The sequence below is a fragment of the Marmota flaviventris genome, chromosome 2 (assembly GCF_047511675.1).
Source record: "Marmota flaviventris isolate mMarFla1 chromosome 2, mMarFla1.hap1, whole genome shotgun sequence".
Classification (NCBI taxonomy): domain Eukaryota; kingdom Metazoa; phylum Chordata; class Mammalia; order Rodentia; family Sciuridae; genus Marmota; species Marmota flaviventris.
The window spans coordinates 137070883-137092440 of record NC_092499.1 but is presented as its reverse complement, the minus strand read 5'-3'; the positions used below and the strand labels follow the sequence as shown (position 1 = coordinate 137092440).

General features: G+C 50.3%; 1 protein-coding gene and 1 long non-coding RNA gene across 6 annotated transcripts in view; one reads left to right on the top strand and one right to left on the bottom strand.

The window, feature by feature from the left end:
• The window catches only part of Znf710 (zinc finger protein 710), a 71256-nt gene that overhangs the window by 32868 nt on the left and 16830 nt on the right, over positions 1 to 21558 (top strand). Inside the window, exon 1 of one of the 4 annotated variants that reach the window (XM_027919820.2) lies at positions 19466 to 19551. The exons of the other annotated variants lie outside the window; for them this stretch is intronic. The gene's annotated coding sequence lies outside the window, so the exon portion shown is untranslated. Of the gene's footprint in view, positions 1 to 19465; positions 19552 to 21558 lie in introns of those variants that run through there. 4 annotated transcript variants of the gene reach the window in all.
• LOC114078769 (uncharacterized) lies at positions 4681 to 19411 on the bottom strand. Of its 2 annotated transcripts, XR_003580397.3 has the most exons (4): positions 19256 to 19411; positions 14204 to 14268; positions 13442 to 13522; positions 4681 to 5390 (listed from the first exon to the last, which is right to left on the bottom strand). It is a non-coding gene; the product is annotated as an uncharacterized lncRNA (long non-coding RNA). The 2 variants fall into 2 exon arrangements; XR_003580395.2 differs by lacking the exons at positions 14204 to 14268; positions 19256 to 19411 and having other exon boundaries at positions 13442 to 14197.

The following is a 21558-nucleotide window of genomic DNA, read 5'->3' as shown; positions in this document are numbered from 1 at the left end:
TCAGGTTAAGTTTGCATAGTTTTGAAACTCTCACCTGAAAATTGCTTCATTGTGTCCAAGAAAGTCCTAAGGCACAAGGTATTTATAGTTGGAGGTATATGTCCTTTGTTCCCTGCCCCTGTGTGAGTCATGGAATGTCCTGTCCATCTTTAGAAACATTATATTTATAAAATGTCCCAACTGACTATAAAGATTATTTCACTTGATCCACATCAAGCCTGACTGGTTGGGCAGGTGATCTCTTCATTTCATGGGATTCTGGGCTTTTGAGGTGATGCCCAGGCAGAAGTAGACTAGGTCCCAGCCCCGTGACATACTGTGGGAGCTCTACAGTAGCAGCTGGGAGATTGGGCAGAGTTGCCCCTGGCCAGGAGACGTTGTAAGGTGGTCTCACTATACCTCAGCCCAGGATCCATTGCGCTCCCAAGCCTAAAGATACTGAATATAATGTATTAAAGTGTAACCCCTCTTTCATTACCCAGGGCATGGTCATGAGCTTTGGGTACTGAACCAAGGCACCATAGTGGTGGTGCTCTCTGTTCTACCCTGAATGGCCCCAGACTGCCATTCAGTCATTTTTCATCTGTATACCCCTGCAAAGGCCACCAACTGTCATGCCTCTTTCACCTCCCTGCCCCTCCCTCTGATTTGTAACTTGCATCTGCTGGGGTCCAGGAAGCCAGTCAGCCACCCTTGTTAGAACTGATTCCCAAGGCTCCAAGCCATGGGCTGTGTCCCATGAAAGGGAAAGGGCATGGGATATTGAAGGGCCTTATCAAGGCCCCCACATGTGAGCTTCCTGGGGTTTTTGGTATGTTCTGCAGTTCTTTTTGGAGGATTTAGGGGAAGTTAACTGGGGATTGAATCCAACCACATTCTACCACTGATCTATATCCCCAGTACTTTTTATTTTTTTATTTTGAGATAGGGTCTTTCTAGGTTGTCCAGGCTAGTCTCAAACTTGTGATCCTCCCACCTCAGCCTCCTGAGTAGCTGGAATTACAGTCAAACACCACCACACCAGGCCCTCTGCAATTCTCATTCTTTTGAGGGAATTTGGGGATTCCGGAAGGAAAACTGCATATATAGCAGAAGTGGCTAATGAGCAAAACAGTCTGTGTGTGTGTGTGTGTGTGTGTGTGTGTGTGTGTGTGTATGAATGCAAGGGCCAGAGCACCAGGGCATTTTGTGCATGGTGGTCACAATGCTGAGTGACCATGCCAGGTTGGGGCTGCTGAGGAGGCTCAGACCTCAGGCCTGTGCACTGTGACCACCGGCCTCCCCTGTGAGTAGATCAGCATGCAGAAGTCAGCTGTGTTATTAATACCCACGCCTCAGTATTCCTGAGGATCTAGCCACCTGAATGAGAGCCAGTGGCAAGGACCACTGGTCTTTGGATGTCCCAGTCTTCCAGGGAAGTGTCCTTAGTGCCATCATCTTGTTATAGCCACTTACCTAGAGAGCCATAAGTTCAAGGCCAGCCTGGGCAACTCAGGGAGACCCTGTCTGAAAATAAAAAATATTTTTTAAAGGGCTGGGGGTGTCATTCAGTGGTAGAGTGCTCACCAAACACCAGTGAGCCCCTGGGTTCAGTCCCCACCACTGCAAAACAAATGAAATACCTGCAGGCTTCTCCCTTGGGTGCTATAGTCCCTAGTCTAGCCTGCCTAGTTGTGTTACCTTGGGCAGAAGCTTCCTGCATTCTGTCCTCTGTTGAAGAAAGTTCTGTTCTCATAAATTCATAAGCCTGGTACCCTTCTTGTTTCTCAGTTCAGTACCCCAGGGAGTTCAGAGTGATCTTGATTTGACTTAACAGTGACTCCTTTACAAACCTTTTTTTGAATTCTTGTTTGCTTGCTTTTTTTCCTTTCTTATCAAAGTAATACATGTGCATCTTTTTTTTTACATCACACAACGCTGATGGGTTTATAGTGACAAAGCAGCAGGCCCCACCCTACCTCGCTTCCCTGTCACCAGCCCTCCAGACTAGTTAATCTTTTTCAATTCCTTTAGTTCCTCCTTTCTGTCATTCATCTCCACATTTTGAAAGAATTATGTTTCTCCTACTACTTGATTTACCAACTTTGGACATTATCTGTTGCTTCCATGTTCTCTTAGGTGGGAATTTCTCTTTCCGCCACCCTATCATTTCCCCTCTCTTACTAATATCATTAAATCACAATTTGGGGTTTAAGTCCGCAGTATAAATACTGTTCACTGCTGAGGCTAGCACTGAGCTATGATTACTTCTATAAAAAAAAAGAGTTAATTATTGTCTCTGCTGTTCTCACCAGATTACTTTGCTCTCTGCCTATCTCTGATTCCTCCCAGTACACTAACAGGTTGGGAAAACATCAATCAGTTGTTCTATATATATCACTTCATCAGTTCCATTTTTTCTTAGGTACTGGGATATCTTGCTAGCAAACTTCTTTAAATCTTTTTCAAAATGAATTTTGGGGGGATTGAAGCTGAGAGGCTCTACTACTGAGCTTAACCCTCATCCCTTTTTATTTTTTATTTATTTTTATACCTTTATTTATTTATTTATTTTTATATGGTGCTGAGGTTTGAACCCAGTGCCTCAGATGTGCAAGGCAAGTGCTTTGCCACTGAGCCACAGTCCCAATTCCTTATTTTTTATTTTGAGTCAGAGTCTAGTAAGTTGCTGAGGGTCTTGTGAAGTTACTGAGGCTGACCTTGAAGTTGGAATTCCCCTGCTGCAGCCTGCCAAGTCTCTGGAATTACAGGCGTGTGTCATCATGTCCAGCAAGTGCTCTGTAATATTATTATTACTTTATTATTATTATTATTTTGTTTGTTTTGGCAGTGTTGAGGATTGAATCCAGGGCCTGGTGCATGCTAGGCAAGTGCTATACTACTAGGCCACAGCTTTTTAAATAACTTTTTAAAATAACTCCACACAACTTCCTCTGAAAATGCTTCCCTGACACCCTGCCTCCCCTAAGCTGCCCCTCCTTTGGGCTCCTACAGTCCCTTCCTGTTCTGACACAGCCCTTTTCACACTGAATTGTAATTGCTTGCTTTCTTGCCTATTGCTTTTCCTATGCCATAAGTTTTGGAGGTCAGGGTTGTGTCATGTTACTACTATCACCCTAGGAATACACAGGAGCTGCCTGGCATAGAGTAGGTACTCAATAAATATTTGCTGGCATTTGCATATGTCATATTGAAATGCAAGAGTGATCGTAGGCTCAGTGCTGCGCACAGTGGCACACATCCACAGCAATTCAGGAGACTGAGGCAGGAGGAGCACCCTCGGCAACTTAGTGAGACCCTGTCTCAAAAAATTAAAAGGGCTGGGGATATAGCTCAGTGGTAAAGCACCTCTGGGTCCAGTCTCCAGTACTAAAGGGGGAAAGTATGATTATAGGCTTGTGGTGGTTCCACTAAGTTTCTGTCCCTGTGCTCCTCTATCTACCACATGCCCCTTCTCTCAAGCTTCCTCATCGAGTTTTGAGGCCCTTTGGGGACCAGTTCCAACTTAGTAACAGTCTTTTCTCATGATGATAGCAATGGCAGGGCCTTCTTTCCCTGATCCAGTTTGCCCCCCGCCCACTGGAGTGGTCTCAAGCATCTCTGGGCCCCATTGGTCCTCCTCACTTGGTAATCCCAGCCCCGCCACTGAGCACAGCACAGACTGAGTGCTCAATAGATGAGGAAGGCTCAGACTCCCTCAATCAATCCATCAATAAACCAATCAGTCTTCCTCCCGCAGCCTCTCTGCTCCCAGGCATTTCTCATTATCCAGCATTTGGATGATCAGAAGGAAAAAGCAACCTCTGTGTAAAGGTGACCCTATTTCAGGTTTTGTCATGACTCACTGGATCCTGAAAGACAGGAGGAGCAAGACAAAGAAAGGAGGGGCACCAGGGACGTTCCCTCACCATCTCAGAGAGATATTGGGAGAAATTTGGTCATTGGACTGAGGGCTGTGTTACCCTGGAGCTTAGTACCAGCCAGGCAGCATCCTGTGTGTAACAATGCCCTGCTGCAGGAAGGAGAGGCAGTCCAAATCCAGGGCTGGGCCACCTGTATTTCTTGCAGTTTTGGGGTCTTGGGTTACAGAAAAGTGCTGGTCTAGAATCATCCATGATGTGAAAACAAGCCTCAGTGTCCACAGAGGCCCTTCCCTCTGAGAACAGTGACCTGACATTTGGCAGCCAGCAGAAAGAACTAAGCCACCCTCTCACCCTCCTGGAACCAGGCAGCCAGACTCCTGGAGCAGCTCCCTCAAATGGACGCTGATCCCAGGGCTGATTCAGGATGTCTTTCATTTTATGCATTTTCACCTGGGACCCAGCATCTCCCTGAGAATCCTGTAGCAGGTGACCAGGCAGACACGGCCCAGGTGGAGTGAGTCTCTGAGACTTCCTCCTGTAGCCAGAACCCCGCTGTCCAACTCAGGCCCTCCTCCCGTGAGCTCCTCCCAGGACTCTCAGACACTCAGAGGGCAAAGCTGCCCCTGAGACCAGGGCTCTCTCAACCTCACTCACCAGGGACCTTATGTGAGGTGACCACAGCCAGGTGGCCGGGCCTAGGGCAGTGGCTGCTGACCCTGAAATAAAGCTGATGGCCGCCTGGCCTGAGCTGCCCCTGGGGAGGGAGCTCTTCTCTTGGGGGGTGTCATGAGTTTCAGGGAAGCCTTTACAGCAGCTCTTTGATGTTTCGCCAGTGGAATCGAATTTATTTATTTATTTTGGGGGGTACTTTTAGAAATTAACTTGCAGTTCTCAGCCTTTCCCTCCCCAGAAAGGAGAGAAGTAGAAAAGAAGAAAGGCTTTGCATTGTCACCATGATTGGCACCTTGTGTGAATGAGGGGTCACCGCATCGGGCTGCTCCTTTTCAAGCGCGCTTCTCTCCCCTGCACGCTGCATTCACGCTGGAACATTCTTTCTTTCAAAGCTTCTGTCTTTCTCTCCCCACCCTTTGTGTCTCTGCTCTCCTTTCCTTCATTCTGAGCTCTTGCCACCTCCCTCGGGGATAGCTCTCTTCTCGCTCTCTTTTTTCCTCCCTTTTCTTCTTCTTCTCCTATTCAGTTCTTTTTTTTAATTCCTTTCTTCTTTTTCCTTTTGAATAGTGCTTCTGTTTTCAAGGGAAGGGACGAGTGGAGAAGTCGGTTTATTTGAGGAAGGGAGAATGTGAGTGTGTTTTCTCTGTTGCTTGTTGCTCTAAGCATGCAAAACCTCCCTGTGCAAGATGCTGTTTTCCTTTTGCCCCTGCTTTGAGGGGACATGGTGTTGAGAAAGAGTCTCCACCAGACAGGAGGCACCTGTTAATCACAGATGAGGAGCCCTGAATCACTGAGCCAGGAGAGTTGGCTGCAGGAGACAGATGTGGTCCTGGGACGACTCCATTTCTACCTGACCTGAGATGGGGTTGATATTGAGATGCTGGTCAGAGATGGACACAGATCCCCAAAACCTCCCTCTGTGGAACCTGGGGGGCCTTGGAAGAGGTGGTGAGAATATCATGCAGGGGCTGAGTGTGAGGAAGAAGGCAATTGACACAGGCATGGCAGTTATCAGGGGTGCCCCCCACCCCCTGGCCCCACATTGGATGGATGCCTAAGCTAGGTGGCCCTTGCCAAATAAATGACCTGCCACCTCTGGGTTGGCAAGCTGTGTTGACACATCCTTTGTGAGAAGGATATAAATGTCCCACGCATTAGTCAGAGGGATTTTTTAAATGTCACCTGGGAGCTACAGAGTGCATTCACTTAGGTTTTCCTAAATTATCAACAGATCCTAAATTATCAACAGATCAGTTTGGTTCATTCCTTGTGGGCCTCTTTATTTTTCTGTAAGCCTGTAGGGGTGAACCTCCTCTGAGAGCTGACGAGCTTGTCGATCAGCCGTGCGCCTGTGCCTGCTGAGCACATTTACTTTCTCTCTCAAGCACTGGCTCTGCTCCTGGATGCAGGGTCGGTAGAGAGGACCACAGGCAGGACCACCACCTATACAACCCCAGGAGCCACCTCTTGCTGTGGTCTGAGTGGTCCATGTGGCCCTGGCTGCTTTCAGAATTTGGGTTCGATTCTTTGTTTTACAGTAATGGGGGTTGAACCCAGGTGCCATACCACTGAGCTATATCTCCAGCCCTTTTTATTTTTTATTTGGAGACGGGTCTCATTAAGTTGTTGAGGGCCTCATAAGTTGCTCAGGCTGACCTCCAACCTGTGATCCTCCTCAGCCTCCTGAGTTACTGGGATTACAGGCATGTACTATTGTGCCTGGCCCTAGCCCTTTTTATTTTTTATTTTCAGACAGAGTTCTGAGTTGTCCAGGCTGGCCTCGAACTTGCAATCTTCCTGCCTCAGCTGAGGATCCTGCTAAGTAGCTGGTATTACAAGCATGTGCCACTTCCCCCAGCTTCAGGGTGTGTTGAAGCCCCTGTGCTTCATCACATCTCCATACTTTTCCGTTGTTCTTCTCTTGTTAGATTACCTGCTGAACTCCTCCACAACCTACAAAACCCTGCTCTGGCAACACTTCCCCTTTTGACTCCCCATGTAGAATTAATCACACCTCCCTTTGAACCCCATCTGAAATTTACATTGTAGCCACCGACTTGCTCTGGTAATCACCCGTTTACTGTAGCACCAAGGATTATGTTGTCATCTCTCTGAATTCCTACGAGAATGATGCCATCCTGGTTTGCCAGGCAGAATACCATTGCCTAGAGGCAAGGTCTGAGCCCCAGGCCACAGGGATGCAGGGGGCCAAATGGGCCACGGGAAGGGGTGATGCAGAGTAGTCTGTGAGCAGAGAGAAGGTCAGTAAAGCTGCTGCCAGGTCAGAAGGAGGCCTGACTCAAAGCCTCTGTGTTTGGCAAAGGGTAGCAACCTTCCAGAGGACAGCTTAGCTCTGGGGGAGGAGACAGATGTCATAAAGCAGGGGTCAAGGAGGCGATGGAAGATGCGGGGCTTGAGCCCCTATTCAGAGGCTGGAGAGAGGGCCTCCAGAAGACACCTGAGAGGGAAGAGGTGTGAGTGGAACAGAGTTAACTGAGACTAGGACAGGGAAGCGGGCCTGGAGGAGGACAGGCCTGGACTCTCCAGGAGGAGCCTGCCTGTTTCAGAGCATAGAAGAAAGCACCCAGGCTGCATGCTTTGGGTCCCCCAGGTTCACAGGGGGGAAAGTGAGTGGGACCTTAACTGAGATTGCCAGGGTCCCCAAAAAAGGGATCTCTGCTGGAGTAAGGAGCCCTGGGATACAAGTAGCCTGTGATGTCAAGTGAAGGCTCTACACCAGGGTGTCAGGCCTAACAGGGACCATCCCATGAGTCCTTCCTCTTCCACACCCAGCACATGCCTGGCCCATAGTAGGTGCTTTATGAGTGTGTATTGAGGTGTGAATGGAATTTGTCTTTAGCAGATGTAGAACAGAGTCAGTGCAGTGCACAGTGAAGTGCTGTGTGGATTTTAATGCCTCATATAAAGAAGGGCCCTGTCCTGCCCCCGAGTCGTCCAGGGAATGGGGCCATATCCTCCCCATGGAAGACAGGCACAGTGACTACACCAGATAGCAGAGAGGACAAATAGGCAGCCAGTCCATGGAGACCAGGCCTGCATGAAGGAAGAATGTCAACCAAATGCTGAAGACAGATCTGAACTCCTGGAGGGCTCATCAGGAGACTGTGTAGCATACCTACTATGTGCAAGTTCCAAAGATAACACATGCTTCCCAAGAGGAAGGCCTGGGTCTCAAACACTAGGAAGAAGGCTGTGAGCTCTTTGGGTCTAGGTGACTGAGATAAGGTGAGCCATGGGTAAAGATAGCCAAGTGTGTCTGTAGGGACATTGGGGATCTGTGTTCCAGGGAAAAATGGAGGTGGCTGGGGGCAGGCACCACCCCCCTGCAGTGTATCCCCAGGTGGACCTCAGGGTAAGAGACCTGGTAGGAGGACACCACTGCTCTCCCTGGCTCTGCCTGCTTCTCAGGACACCTGCTGGCAGACCTAGAACCTGCCGGGGCTGACCTGGCTGCTTTCAGGTTATTCCGGTTTGGGCAAGAACATTTCCTGACACCCCATGACAGGTACCTACCCAGCAGCACCCTGGCCTGGAGATGAAAGGGGAGCAGGGCAACCAGGAGCTGCATTTATAAACAGGCTTTGGAGACAGTTGTGTTTCTGAGGCCCCAGTTTCCCCAGTGACGGGGGACCTAGACGTCAGTTCCCCTTTAAGAACTGGCATCAAGGAATTGGCTTCTCCAGGATCTGGCTGGGTGGCCCCAGGCGAGTTGCCAATGCTAATAATAGTAGCAAACACTGACGCCAGGTTCTGCGCTCAGCACTTTACGTATTTTGACTGGTAAGACAGGTGCTCTTGGTGCTGCCCCCACTTTAGTAAGGAGAACTAGCCATGGGGTGAGGTGCACTTAGCCTTCAGACTCCAGAATCTGGACTCTAAACCAGAGCTTGGCAACCTGTTTTTAAAGTTATTATTATAGTCATCTCTTGGTATCTGCTAGGATTGGTTCCAGGACCCACACCCATGGATATCAAAATCTGCAGATGCTCAAGTCCCTTATGCAAAGTGACATCTTTGCATTTACCCTACGCGCGGTTTCCCATGTATGTTAAATCATCTCTAGATTACTTATAATACCAAATATAGTATTAATGCTATGTAAACAGGTGTGAAACTGAATTGTTTAGGGGACAATGACAAAAAAGTGTACATATTCACTACAGATGTAGCCATCAAGGCCTAACTACATAGTCCACATTAGTGGCAATGTGACATTTTTTCTGTCCTGAATATTTTCAGTCTGTGGTTGGATGTGGAACCTTTGGTCCAAATGTATCTCTCAGCCTCACAGACACACTGTATCAGCCCTGCTCTGACTAACAGCATTGTCAAAGGGCTCTTTAAGATTCTAAAGCAGGCACGGTGGTCTGTGCCTATGATCCCAGCTACCGAGTAGGGGAGGCTGAGGCAGGAAGATCACTTGAGCCAGGAGTTTGAGACCAGCTAAAAAAAAAAAAAAAATTTAAAGGCGGCCCTCATTTCTGGAAGCAGTCACCAAGCGCTCAAGAACCATGCTTAGATGGAGCGATGTTCTTAAAGCAGCTCTTAACCTTTCCACGCCCCAGTTTGCACAGTTGTAAAACAGGGTGATGTTGCTAATACCAACCACAGAACACCGTCTAGATTGAGAGAATGCACTTAGAGCTGGCCCAGGCTGGCACTGTAACTCAGGGCAGCCGGCCAGCCGGCTGCCACTAGCATCAGGATTTTGCCATCAGGGATAAGCACCCATACAGGGCTGAGCATGGTGGCATACAACTGTAATCCCAGCGGCTCAGGAGGCTGAAGCAGGAGGATCACAAGTTCAAAGCCAGCCTCAGCAACTTGGAGAGGCCCAGAGCAACTTAGCAAGACCGTGTCTCAAAATATAAAGGGCTACAGATGTGGCTCATGGTTAATTGCCCCTGGGTTCAATCCCCAGTACCAAAAAAATTAAAAAGAAAAAGAACCACTGATCACAGTGGCACACTCCTACAATCCTAGCAGCCTGGGAGGCTGAGGCAGGAGGATCATGACTTCAAACCAGCCTCAACAACTTGGAAAGGCGCTGAGCAACTTAGCAAGACCCTGTCTCTAAATAAAATATTTAATAAAGGGGGGCTTGGGGATGTGGCTCAGCAATTAAGCACCCCTGGGTTCAATCCCAGGTACCAAAAAGAAAAAAAAAAAAGAGAGCCCACCTATGCTTTGCTCATTTGTAGGGGCTGGTGCAGAACCTGATAGGGAGAATTCAGTGACATCATGTCTGGGAATGGCTTTGTAAGCTGTAGAGGGCTGTGCCTGGGTGAGTAGGTGTGCTTATTCCCCTGCTCGACCTGGCTGTCAGTTCCAGAAGAACTTGTGTTTCCTCCTGCAGTTTGGCATCCAGAGCTGGGGATCCTGGGAGGAGGAAGTCCACCAACCAAACCAGAGCCAGAGCCAGGGCTCTGAGTGCTTTTACGCAGGACACTGCCCAGCCTGTCCTTGCTCCTGCCTGTTTACAAGTTGAGTGTGGGTGATTTTTCACACAAGAAACTTCCTGGGCTTTTTGTTTTCCAGAGTCAGGGCCAGCACAGGGGTGTGGGTCTCCTCTTGGACCCTGCCCTTTGTCCTGTGACCTGTCTGGGCTGTGTTTGCAGAGGGGCAGGTGATCCTAGCTGGCAGTAAGACTGAGACCCAGTGATCCCGGAAAGACATCCACTCTGGTGAGGAGAGTTGTATTTCATAATTCATGTAGGAATGTGGCCTTTTGAGCTTTGAGCCTGGAAGAGTTGTGAAATTTCAGAAAAGAGACAGCACCTGTGCCTTCCCATCTTTCCCAGGGGGCAAAGGGGTCTCATAGGCACTATTTAGGGGACCATCAGTCCCCTGGCAACCTCCCTTGTGGGCCCAGAACTGGAGCTTGAACCTTTTGTGAGCTGGAGTTTGTTTCCACCATCTCTGTCCTTCCTTGTATTTGGTTTGGTTACTTTTTCCACATGTTTATCCTCTTACCATGAAATTTAGATCTTTTCAGTGATCTTATGAGTATAGTATGCCAAAGCCAGGCATGGTGGCACACACCTTGAATCCCATGGACTTATGAGGCTGAGGCAGGAGGATGGCAGGTTTGAGGCCAGCCTCAGCAACTTAGCAAGACCCTGTCTCAAAATGAAAAGTAAAAAGGGCTGGAGGTGTGGTTCTAAGGGTAGAGCTCCCCTGGGTTCAATCCCCAGTATGACTGGGGGAGGGGGATAAGAATATGCTAATATTTGGGTCCCTAGGTGATTCATATTGTATGTTGTACATATATTGTGATGGTAAAAGCTAGGAGTGGCCATTTCTCAAACGCCAACTCACAGGCCATTCATTTGCATTATCTTATTTAATCTTCCCACCATCCTGTGGGAGAAGCAGCTGCTCTCCCTATTTTATGGTTGAGAAAACGGAGGCTCTGAGAGATGAAGCATTTTGCCCAAGATTGCACAGCCAGGAAGCGCCAAGCTGACTCTAGAGCCCCCAGTTGCCCTGAGCCAGGAGCTTCCACCCCATATCCCATGGGTTGCCCTGAAAACGCTGTGACCCCACAATAGGGAAAGCCACAAGGAAACCTTCACACCCAGCGTAGGGAAGGCCAGACATTTGTTTGGTACTAGTCACCTCTGCTAAAATCATTTTGGCATTTAGGACATGGTTGCACATTTGAATTTCAGCATCTGGTGACAGCACGTGGCCCATTACCCATCATCCCGCACCACCCTCGTGCTCCTAAGCGTCATCCTTTGTGATCCAGATTGAGGAAGAAACCAGTTCCCACTCTGGAATGAGCTGGACACCTTGGGCACTTCCCCTCTGAGGTACACAGACCTGCCCTTCAGGGACCTGCTAGAGTCCTTTCCAGGCACCCCTGCCCTACTCTCCTCCAGCCCCCCCGAAGACAGACTCCCTTTGCCGCCTCCTTTTTTCACTCCTGGTAAGGTGCAGACCCAGCAGCACCTGGCAAGGATGCCCCTTAATATGGCTCCACGTCCCTCCTCCTCCTGACTTCCATGAACCTCTTCTCTCATGCATGCATGTTCCTTCCCCAGCTAGATTTCAGGGTCAAGTGCAGGTACATGTGCTTCCATCCCTTGCATGGGTCCTACCCCCTCTGCTTACTGCGTGAAAGTGCCATCTTCTAGGTGACCAAGGAAGGAATGTCTTTGCAAGTTGCTCCTGCCAGCCACTGATTATAGCCTGTGTGGATGGCCGCGTGTGGCTGACGTCTGCATGTGTACACTATCAGCCACAGTGTTGCACCAGCTGTCCCTCCCCCCGGAGATCCATGGAGGCATTACGTGAATGAGAAAGACATTCTTTACTCCTCTCTTGGCATAAATCCGGACTCAAGTTGGGTGTGTGGGTGACTGCAAAATAAATGTTGATTACAGCACAGGCTTCGGAAGGCAGCGCTGTCAGGGGCTCTGTGGGGATGGAGCCCCAGGATGAGTCACGCTGGTAGCTGGGAGAAAAGAGAGGGCTGTGTGCCAGGCCACACTCCTTGCCTTCTCCTCCATCCTCAGCACCTTCTCCGTCCACTGCTCTTTTGCCTTGTGTGTGTGTGTGTGTGTGTGTGTGTGTGTGTGTGTTACAGGAGATTGAATCCAGGGGTGCTCTGCCACGGAACTAGACTTCAGACCTTCTTAATTTTTATTTGAGACAGGGTCTTGTTAAGTTGCTGATGCTGGCCTCAAACTTGTAATCCTCCTGCCTCAACCTCCCCAGGTATGCACCACCTCATGGCCGCTCTTCTGTCCTCTTTACCTTCTCTTCTCTATCCCGTGCCTCCTGGACTGGTCCTCGTCACTGCTGGATCTGTTGGAGAGTGGGCACTTCCTAACCTTCTGTTGCTAGACCTCCTCAAGTCCCTCTGTCCGATCTTCATGGAATGGGCACCACAGATCATTCTTAATTTGCTAATGGGCTCAGTTCAACCTCCCAACAGGTCTGGAACTGAGTACCATTATCCCATGCCTCAGATAAGGTGACTGAGGCCCACACTAACCAGCGTGGGGTAAATGGGGCCAGATCGCAGTCTCATTCTGCAGCCTGTGCTCAGCCTCTCAAAGTGCTGGGGTTTTTTTTCATGGATGAACATTCCTGATTCCTTAAGTTTAAAAAAAAAACAACAAAGTTATTTTGTCCTTTCGTGATTATTTCCTCTCTGATATTTTGCACTTCTGTTTTTGGGTTCTTTTTTTGTTTGGGGAGCCAGGGATTGAACCCAGGGTTGTTTAACCACTGAACACATCCCTAACCCTTTTTATTTTTTATTTTGAGACCGAGTCTCACTAAATTGCTTAGGGTCTCACTAAGTTGCTGAGGCTGGCTTTGAACTTGCAATTCCCCTGCCTCAGTCTCCCAAATTGCTTGGATTATAGGTGTGAGCCACCATGCTTAGATGTTTTATGGGTCTTAATCTTATCTCCAAACAAATTGTAAAGTCCCTGAGACTGGCAATCTTTGTGCCCCACCAACACACAGCACCTGCCTGGCTCTGAGAATGGACAATGATATGAATAATAGTATTAATAATAGCAGCAGCAGCAATAGCTCCCATTAACTTAGACCTTACTCTAGGCCAGCCTTGTTTACAAACCCATTATTTCCCTTAATTCCTTTATTATAAAAGCACAGGCCTTGGAGTTAGACCTGCCTCCACTTATTCTCCAACCTATCTGTTGGTCTCATGCAAGTCATTCTCCTCTGTGCCTCAGTTTCCTCCTCTGAAAAATGTTGTCAAGATGCCATGCTCTGTCTATATACACGACATCCTCAGATGTACACCTGGCCTAAAGGCCTGGCTCAATATGTGATAGACCTTTTTCCTACTATTGTCCCCCTTTACAAACAAGGAAAACAAAGCCCAGGGAGGTTGAGGAACTTACCCAAGGATGCACAGCTCAGAGTGACAGCAGCTGGGAGGGAGGACAGGCAGGCCTGCTGGGCTAAGAGCCACCATCCTTTCCCTGTGTTCATATGCAGATTGAGGAGCAGTCCTTCCTGGCTTCCTGCCCTATCACCTTCCCTTGGCTGCTTCCTGTCTTTCTCACTGAGCACTGACCCTGGAGTCCCTGAGGTGCTGGGCCAGCCTTTTAGGGGAACAATGGAGCTATGATGTCATTGGCACCTCTATGGGTCCTGGACCCTGCTGCATCCTGGGGCAGAGCCTTGCCAGCTGCATCGATGGGACAGGCTAGGCCGCTACTCCAGCTGGGCCCTTGGAGTCCAGGACTTAGGGACCACGGATGCCATGGCCTCCTCCCTGGCACAGTGACATTTCCAGCCACAGCTGGATGCTCACACAGCCCATGGGGCTCCTGAAGATCCAGGGCCCTTTCTTCTTCTCCATGTGACTTACGTTTCCTAGGGGACTTGATACCGTTTTCCACCAGCCCATCTATTCTCTCTGTCACTTCAAGATGCTGAGGCCACAGCCATAATCGGCTGGCTTTATTTTCTGCAGTAAATCTGTTCCCGGACCTTTGTTTCTCCTGTCATTTCTGATCAGTCCAGATTAAACAGAGCAATGGAGAAGCCAGCGGGAGCCTGGGCAAGGGGTTGATGTGACCTGACTCCTCCCAGGGAAGTGGGTGGGGGGGAATGGCATCAACCAAGAAGAACATGATGGTCATGGGCTCAGATCTCACCTGTCTCTCTTACAGGCTGTATGACTTAGAGAAATAATAACTTCAGCAAGCCTCAGTTTGCTCATCTGTAAAATGAAAATAAAAATGTCCATTTTCTCGAGACAGCCTATATCATGTGCCTGGTCCATAGCTGGAGCTCAGTAAATGAAGGCTGAAAATAACTATAAAGAGCCGGCAACCCTTAATGCTGCCTTAAGCTAAGGGGGCACAGAGAGGTGGCTATTAGAGCTTATGGGTGCGTGAGCGCTTCCTTTTTTCAGAGGCAATTGAGGACCATTTTTTTAATCTCCCACTTCTGGGAATTAAATCCAGGGTTCACATGTGCTAGGCAAATGCTCTACCACTGAGCTACATCCCCAATCCTAAAGAGAGGTTTCTGTTGTTGTTTGGTACCAGGGATTGAACCACTTACTTAACCACTGAGCCACACGCCCAGCCCCCTTCTTTAAAAAAAAAAAAAAAATTTAGAGACAGTGTCTCACTGAGTTGCTTAGGGCCTCGCTGTTGCTAGGGCTGGCTTTGAACTTTCAATCCTCCTGCCTCAGCCTCCCAAGCTGCTGGAATTACAGGCGGGCACCACCATGCGTGGCCTGAAGAGTGGATTTTGAAGAATTGATGATTCCCACCACTCTGGGAACTGGGGGGACTCTGAGGATTTGCTGAGAGCCTTGCCTGGGGCCATGCCCTGTGTCTCAGTCCCACAAAGCAAGATGGGCCTCAAAGAGGTGCCATGAGACAGTTGTGTAGTTGGGGTTTCCCTGGATGGCAGTGAGTTCCTGCCTCAGGCAGCGTCATGGGGGGCTTCCAGGACTGGCTTACACCATGCTGTAGGTTCTGTCCTTGCTCTGTCCTGAGAGGGGGCTCTGGCTTCTGCCCTCACCCCATCTCTAGGAAGCAGAGCCACTCCCTAGGGTGCCTCCCCAGTGAGCCTTCCCCTGCCCAGCCTCCTGCCCGCATGCTCTCTGCCTTCACAGGTGAGGTCAATAAGGAGCCCTCATTGAGGCAGGCAGGGGGTCCCTTCTGCGAGCTCCTTCCTCTCTGTAACTGTGGAAACTCTGACCCTTAGAGAAGACTCAAGAGAAAGGAGATGGGGACTGAAGTGGGGGAGCCAGGGCTGATGGAATGGGGTTTCTTTACCCTTCCTTTCTTTTTTCATTTTTATTTTTAAGAGATAAATAAATGTCGCCCTGAGACGACAAGAGAACATTGAAGGAGATAAAAGGAGAGTAAAAGGCAGCTAGAGGCCAGAAGCAAAGGACACAGGGTGATTTGGACTCTGCACTGCGAAGAGGGGAGAGATGAAAGAGGAAAGAAAGAGATGAGATGGGAACGCAGGACCGAGTGGCAGAGCGGAGGATGGGGTTGCCACGGAAACGGAAGAGGGGAGGAATGGAGGGAGAGGAAGACAGGATGGAGAAGGCGGAGGGCTCAGCGAGGGAGGGACCCGCGATGAGCTTGGTGAGGAGGAAGGGAAGCCATGGAGATCTCCTGGGTCTGCACTGAGCTTGACAGAGGAGGAAGACGTGACCCAGAAAGTCCATGCCCACCAAGAGCTGGTGCAGGGGAGAGCACTGGGCCTTGGCCCTGGGCAGACCCGGTGGGGGCCCTGCCCACCCTGCTTCTGGGGACTGCGTCAGGTTCCACATCTGTAAGATGGCAGTGATGCTTCCCACCCCCAAGGGACTGCTCAGAGGACTAGAAATATCATGTGCTCCTCAAAGGGCCTGAACCAGGCCCCAAAGATGTTCATGTTGTTCCTTCGTTTGTGATTCTTATCTCTGTCCCTTGAACTTGTGAACCAAAGTTTTGTTCATTTTTTCCCTGTTGCATTTTTAAGCTGGTGATTCTTGGGTCCGGGATAGCGTCCTCATTTGGGAGACAGACATGCTTATTGCTTCTGGAATTGGAGAAGGGGCTAGGAGACTTGCAGAAACACAAGGCCTGCTGTCCTCCCCCTGGAAACAGGAACCCAGACTGAAGCTCAGGGAAAGGAAGTCCAGACCGGATGATTTCTATCTGGCTGCTTTCCAAAGCTGGGCTCAGCAAGGGGCCTCTTTTTTTTTTTTTCCTTTGCCCTTGAGTATGGGTATTCTCAAAAGGGCAGCATTTCAGTCTCTATGTGTACCCTGCTAGGGATGCAGAGGTGAGCAAAATACACAGGGCCTCTACCCTTGGGGAGCCATCCTCTCACTGGAATGCCAGATATTAAGCAAGTAGTTGTACCAACAAATCAGTAAACCAATCATTAAAAAATCATGACATCCAAGAAAAGAAAATATTAAACCTGAAGCTACCGAGAACTTGGGGGACCTGTTGTGATACCCGAGTTGAAAGCACAAGGATGAGGAAGGAGGAAGAGCATTCCAAGCATGTGCAAAGGCCCCAGGCAGGCAAGGAATGTTAAAAGCTCTCATGGCTGGAGCATGAAGGGCAGGGGGCAAGCAGCTCGCTGTGAAGTGGCCATGAGGGCGGGGATCAGCCAAGCAAGTTTGCATAGGTCCTTGGTGGAGTGTTTAGCCTTGACTGCAAGCCTGATGGAAAGTGGTGGCGGCGGCATCAGGGACAGGGTGGAATGGTGCTTTCTCCCTCCTCTCTCCCTGGGGGACTGCTTTAGCAGGTAGGGGCAAGGCGCAGCTATGCGGTGAAACTCCTGAGAGCCCAAGATACTTCCTCCAGGAGGGCTGAATGGCGGGGACCCTCACTCCCCACCTGCCACCAGGCCCCGCTCAGAGCCCCTAGATCACAGAAGGTGAACACCCTGGCCGGGGAGGCCGAGTGGGACAGGGCCGCCATGTTTGGCACAGATGGAATAAAATAAATGTGCTAGGGTCAAGAGTTCCTATGCTGGGACTGTGGCTTTGGGGCCTCTGTTTCCATGTCTTTAAAACGACCGCATTGGACAAGAGGGTCCCCAAAGCTCCTTCCAGCCGTGTGGTGAAGATTCCAAGACCAGCCTTGAGGGTACGCTGCCACGGTAGCTCAGGCAAAGGGTCTTCAGTGAGACCACTGTCCTGCCATGGGAGAGCCAGGGGTCCCTCCTTTACAGTAAAGAAAATGACATGTCTACTCAGGTGCATGGACTGTCAGGTGGGAGGATCCAGGGCCCCTGGCTTCTGAAGTGACTTCAGATCAGAGGCAGCACACCACTTAGCATGGAGGGGGCCCTCTAGGTCTCATTCATTCATTCATTCACTCTTGGTCCTTTGGTGACTGACAGCTTCCTCCATCCCTTTCCTCTTCCCCACTCTGGTTTCTTTCTCTCAGCATTCCCTTGCTAGACCTTCTCTGTGCCCCTGTGGTCACTGTCTGCATTGTGGAGAGGACCTGTGAACAGATATGATTTTGAATCAACATGATTGTACCAGTCAGCACTCTCCAGAGAAATAGAGCCAGTAGTGTGTGAGAGTGTGTATACAGAAAAAATTATTTTAAGAACTTGGCTCATGCAATTGTGGGGGCTGGCAAGTCCAAAATCTGTAGAGCAGGCCAGCAGACTGGAAACTCAGGCAGTATTTGTATGTTAGTCTTGAGGCAGAAATACTTCTCTGGGAAACAGCAATGTTTTTTTTATCCTAAGGCCTTCCCTTCAACTGATTGGATGAGGCCCACCCACATTATGGGAGGTTACTGCTTTACTTTATAAAGTAGATGTTAATCACATCTACAAAATACTTTTACAACAACATCTACCTGGTCTTTTTTTTTTTTTTTTTTTTTCTTTCCAGTGCTGAGGATGAACCCAGGGCCTTGCCCATGCTAGGCAATCATTCTACCACTGTGCTAAAACCCCCCAATCCTTATGGCGACATCTAGATGAATTTGACCAAACAACCGAGCACCACAGCTTAGCCACATAGAATTAACCATTACAGGCTGGGGATGTAGCTAAGCGGTAGAGTTCTTGCCCAATATGTGCAAGGCCCTGGATTCCATTCCCAGCAGCAAAAAAATATTTTAACTTTCACAGTCATGTTCTCAGTCTGGGGAAGAGGGCCCTGACTTGCCCCCACTTCCTGGAGAGGCAGTGCCTGCACTAAACCCCAAAGGGGTAGGAAAATTCACCCAGAGCAAGGGAAGAAGTGTCATCCTGGCCAAGGAGTCAGCCCGTGCAGAGGCCCGCAGCAGGGAGTATCAGTGTGTGAGGTGCAGAGGGACCACAGAGCCTGACTGGGGACAGCCTGGGGTAGCAGGCTGAGGCATGGGAACTTGGTCTTGCCAGCCGCAGGGCTGAGGGGCGCTTCTGGGCCAGAGCCCTTGCTTCCAGTCCATGCTTCACCACCATCCCCCTGTGGACCTCGGAGCAGCCTCTTCCCCAGCCTGGGCCTGTTTTCTTATCTTTTAAAAAGCATGGGGCTGAGCTGGGCATGGTGGTAAGTGCCTGTAAACCCAGTGGCTCAGGAGACTGAGGCAGGAGGATCGTAAGTTCAAGGGCAGCCTCAGCAACTTAGCGAGGCCCTATCTCAAAAAATAGAAAGGGCTGGGGCTCAGGCTCACTGGTTGAGCACCCTGGGCTCAATACCCAGAACCAAAAAAAAGCATGGGGCTGAGTGGGGCGAGGTGGTGGACACCTGTATCCCAGCTACTCAGGAGGCTGAGGCAGGAGGATCACTCGTGCCTAGGAGTTTTGCGGCCAGCCCGGGCAACATAGCAAAACCTTGTCTCAAAAAATAAATAAATAAAATTAAAAATAAAGAAGAAGAAGAAGGGGTTAGACACAGTAGTGAGCATCAGACCCTGTGTGGTTGGGGGTTGGTGACCCAGCCACTCTGACTCCTGGTGTCAGGCGTCAGCAAATCTGTCCACAAAGAAAAGCGGAAGCTGAGACAGACAGAGAATCCAATAAGGAAGAGACTCACACACTTCCCCTGGTCCCACTCCCTGCACCCTGTCCTGCCGCCCCAGCCCCCCTGGGCCTCTCACTGCTGAGTCGGGGCCTTGTGCACCCGGGCAGAAGTGAGGCTGTTGCAAGAAGCCCTGAGGTTTGCACAAGCCTCCCAGCTTTCTTTCAGCTTTCACTTCCTCTTCCTTTCTGGGGTTGTGCGCAGAGCTTACCTTTAAGTCTACAGTGAGGACAGCAGAGGAAACAAAGAGGGGGGTTTCGTGACCAGATGGAGTCCCAGGAGCGCTTTTACACCTTCTACACCCTGGAACTTCCGCTTCCCTTTCCTGGCAGCTCACTCTGGGTTCCCCTCTCTAATCCCAGGGGCCTGGGTTCCCAGGGGTACAAGGCCCAGAGCCACTCCACCCCTAGTAGTACAACTAATGACAGAAGCCGGAAAGGGAAGCCAGGGCCACATCCCCAGCGCTGGAGTGCAGAGTGGTGAGAGCTCCTCCCTCTTGTTGTTCAGGTGGGTCCTGAGCCGCCCCCACCCACCCCAGAGCTGCAGCACCCCCTCCCAGAGATCTGCTGCCTCACTGTTGGCTGAGCTCACTCCTGGTCAGTCCTGGAGGTTTAGAGCTTTGTTTTGCTCCCTACTGTATACATGACCCGGTACCTGGTAGATGTTCAATAAATGCGTGTTCAGGCAGTGGTTCTGATGTGGGAGTGGAGACTGCAGCTTCTTCTTTTTTTTTTAGTTGGACACCGTATCTTTATTTATTTATTTATTTTATGTAGTGCTGAGGATCGAACCCAGGGCCTCGCATGTGTTAGACAAGCGCTCTACCACTGAGCTACAACCCCTGCCCCAAGACTGCAGCTTCTGAGTGACCTGGCAATTCAAGGCCCAGTGAAGGGGACCAGAGAAAAAACCTGGCCTCCTAGCTTAAGCCCTGCTCACTGCTGAGGTTGCATCTGGAAACAGGCACCTACTAGGCCTCCAGGAAATATTCATCAGATTAAATCCATCACTGTCTATCCTCATAGAAGCCCCAGAGCACCCCTGTGTCTTCAGATGGTTTTTGAAATTTCCCTGGAGGTGGGAATTACAAATATCCAAATGTTCACCCAGTCCTGTTGGCTTGTCCTTCAAAATGGCTTTTGTTCCCCCAACCCTAAGTCAGACCAAGGTCTTAGGTGCCTGCCACCGTATGTGTCCTTGATCCTGCCTAAACCTCCCTGCTCTCAGGGAAGGGGTGTGAAAGGGGTCTCCACCAGGGAGTGTGAGATGAGCGGAGGTGCTGTCACATCTTGAGGAGAGGACCCTACGTGACAGGCAGCTAGGCCAAGGGTGGACACACCCTCCAGGTTCCAAGAAGGCTCTTGTGCTCTTTTCATAGATGAGGAAACTGAGACTCTGAGGGGTCAGAGTCTTGCCTGGGGCTTGCCCGGGGTCACAGGATTTTTTTATCAGTGTTTACAGGAACCATAGTACAAGGAGAAAGGGCAAAGCAATAGATGAAGTCACAGTGAGACACTGGGGCCTCCGTCCCTATTGGGGTTGGAGAAGGTCTTCTGCTAGGACTCAGGAGGAGACTTCATTCCCTCCCCAAGAGCTGGCCTGGCCCTCTGGCTCCAGGGGGTGAGGCTGAGCCCTGGGAAATAGGGCAGCCTGGGCTTCCTGGGTCACCTCCGGCCCCTCCCCCTCCCTGCCTTTGTTTCTTTGCCTCCTTGGCCTCTTTCTCTTTCTCTCTCTCCCTCCTCCTCACTCAGGCTCCTCCGCTGCCCCCCTTTCCTGTCTCTTCATTTCTTCTCCCTCCCTCCCTCCCTCCTTTCCTCTTCCTCCTCCCTCCCTCTCCCTCTTATGGCTTCCCTTCCCCCACTCCCAGCACATCTACACTCAGGCAGCTACTGTATTTCTCCATCTCTCCGCCTTTAACATTTATTTTCTCCACACCCTGGGGACCCAGGCTGAGCCGGGTTGGCTAATGGACACCCCCATCTCACTAGCCCGGGCTATGGGAGAGCCCAGGCCTTCCCAGCTTCGTTCCCTTGGACATGGTCAGGAGCTTTTGTTCTGAGTCCTCCCCACAAGTGGAGAGAGGCATTGCCCCCAGGAGGGAGGTGCCACCAGGAGGCCCTGGGCAGATGACACTGGCCTGTGGCTGAGTGGGACAGCAGTAGCTTACAGGTAGCATGGCACCTGGCAAGCTCTCCTACCCTGGGCAGCCCTGGACCAGGACACCAAGCAGAGGCCTGTGAGAAGGAACTAGCGGGAGTGGGAAGAAGCCAACCAAAAGGCTGCCCAGGGGAGCAGGGGAGAAGGACAGTTTCTGCTGTTTCTGTGTGTGAGAAACATGCATGCAAAATGCAGGTCAATTAGATTCCCCGTCTTACTTCGCTTAGCCTCTGCCTCTACAGAGCCTATTCTGCATGCACACACACACACACACACACACACACGCACGCACACACACACGCACACACACACAGGCGTACAGCCTATATGGCAGGAGACTGGGCAGCATGGACACAT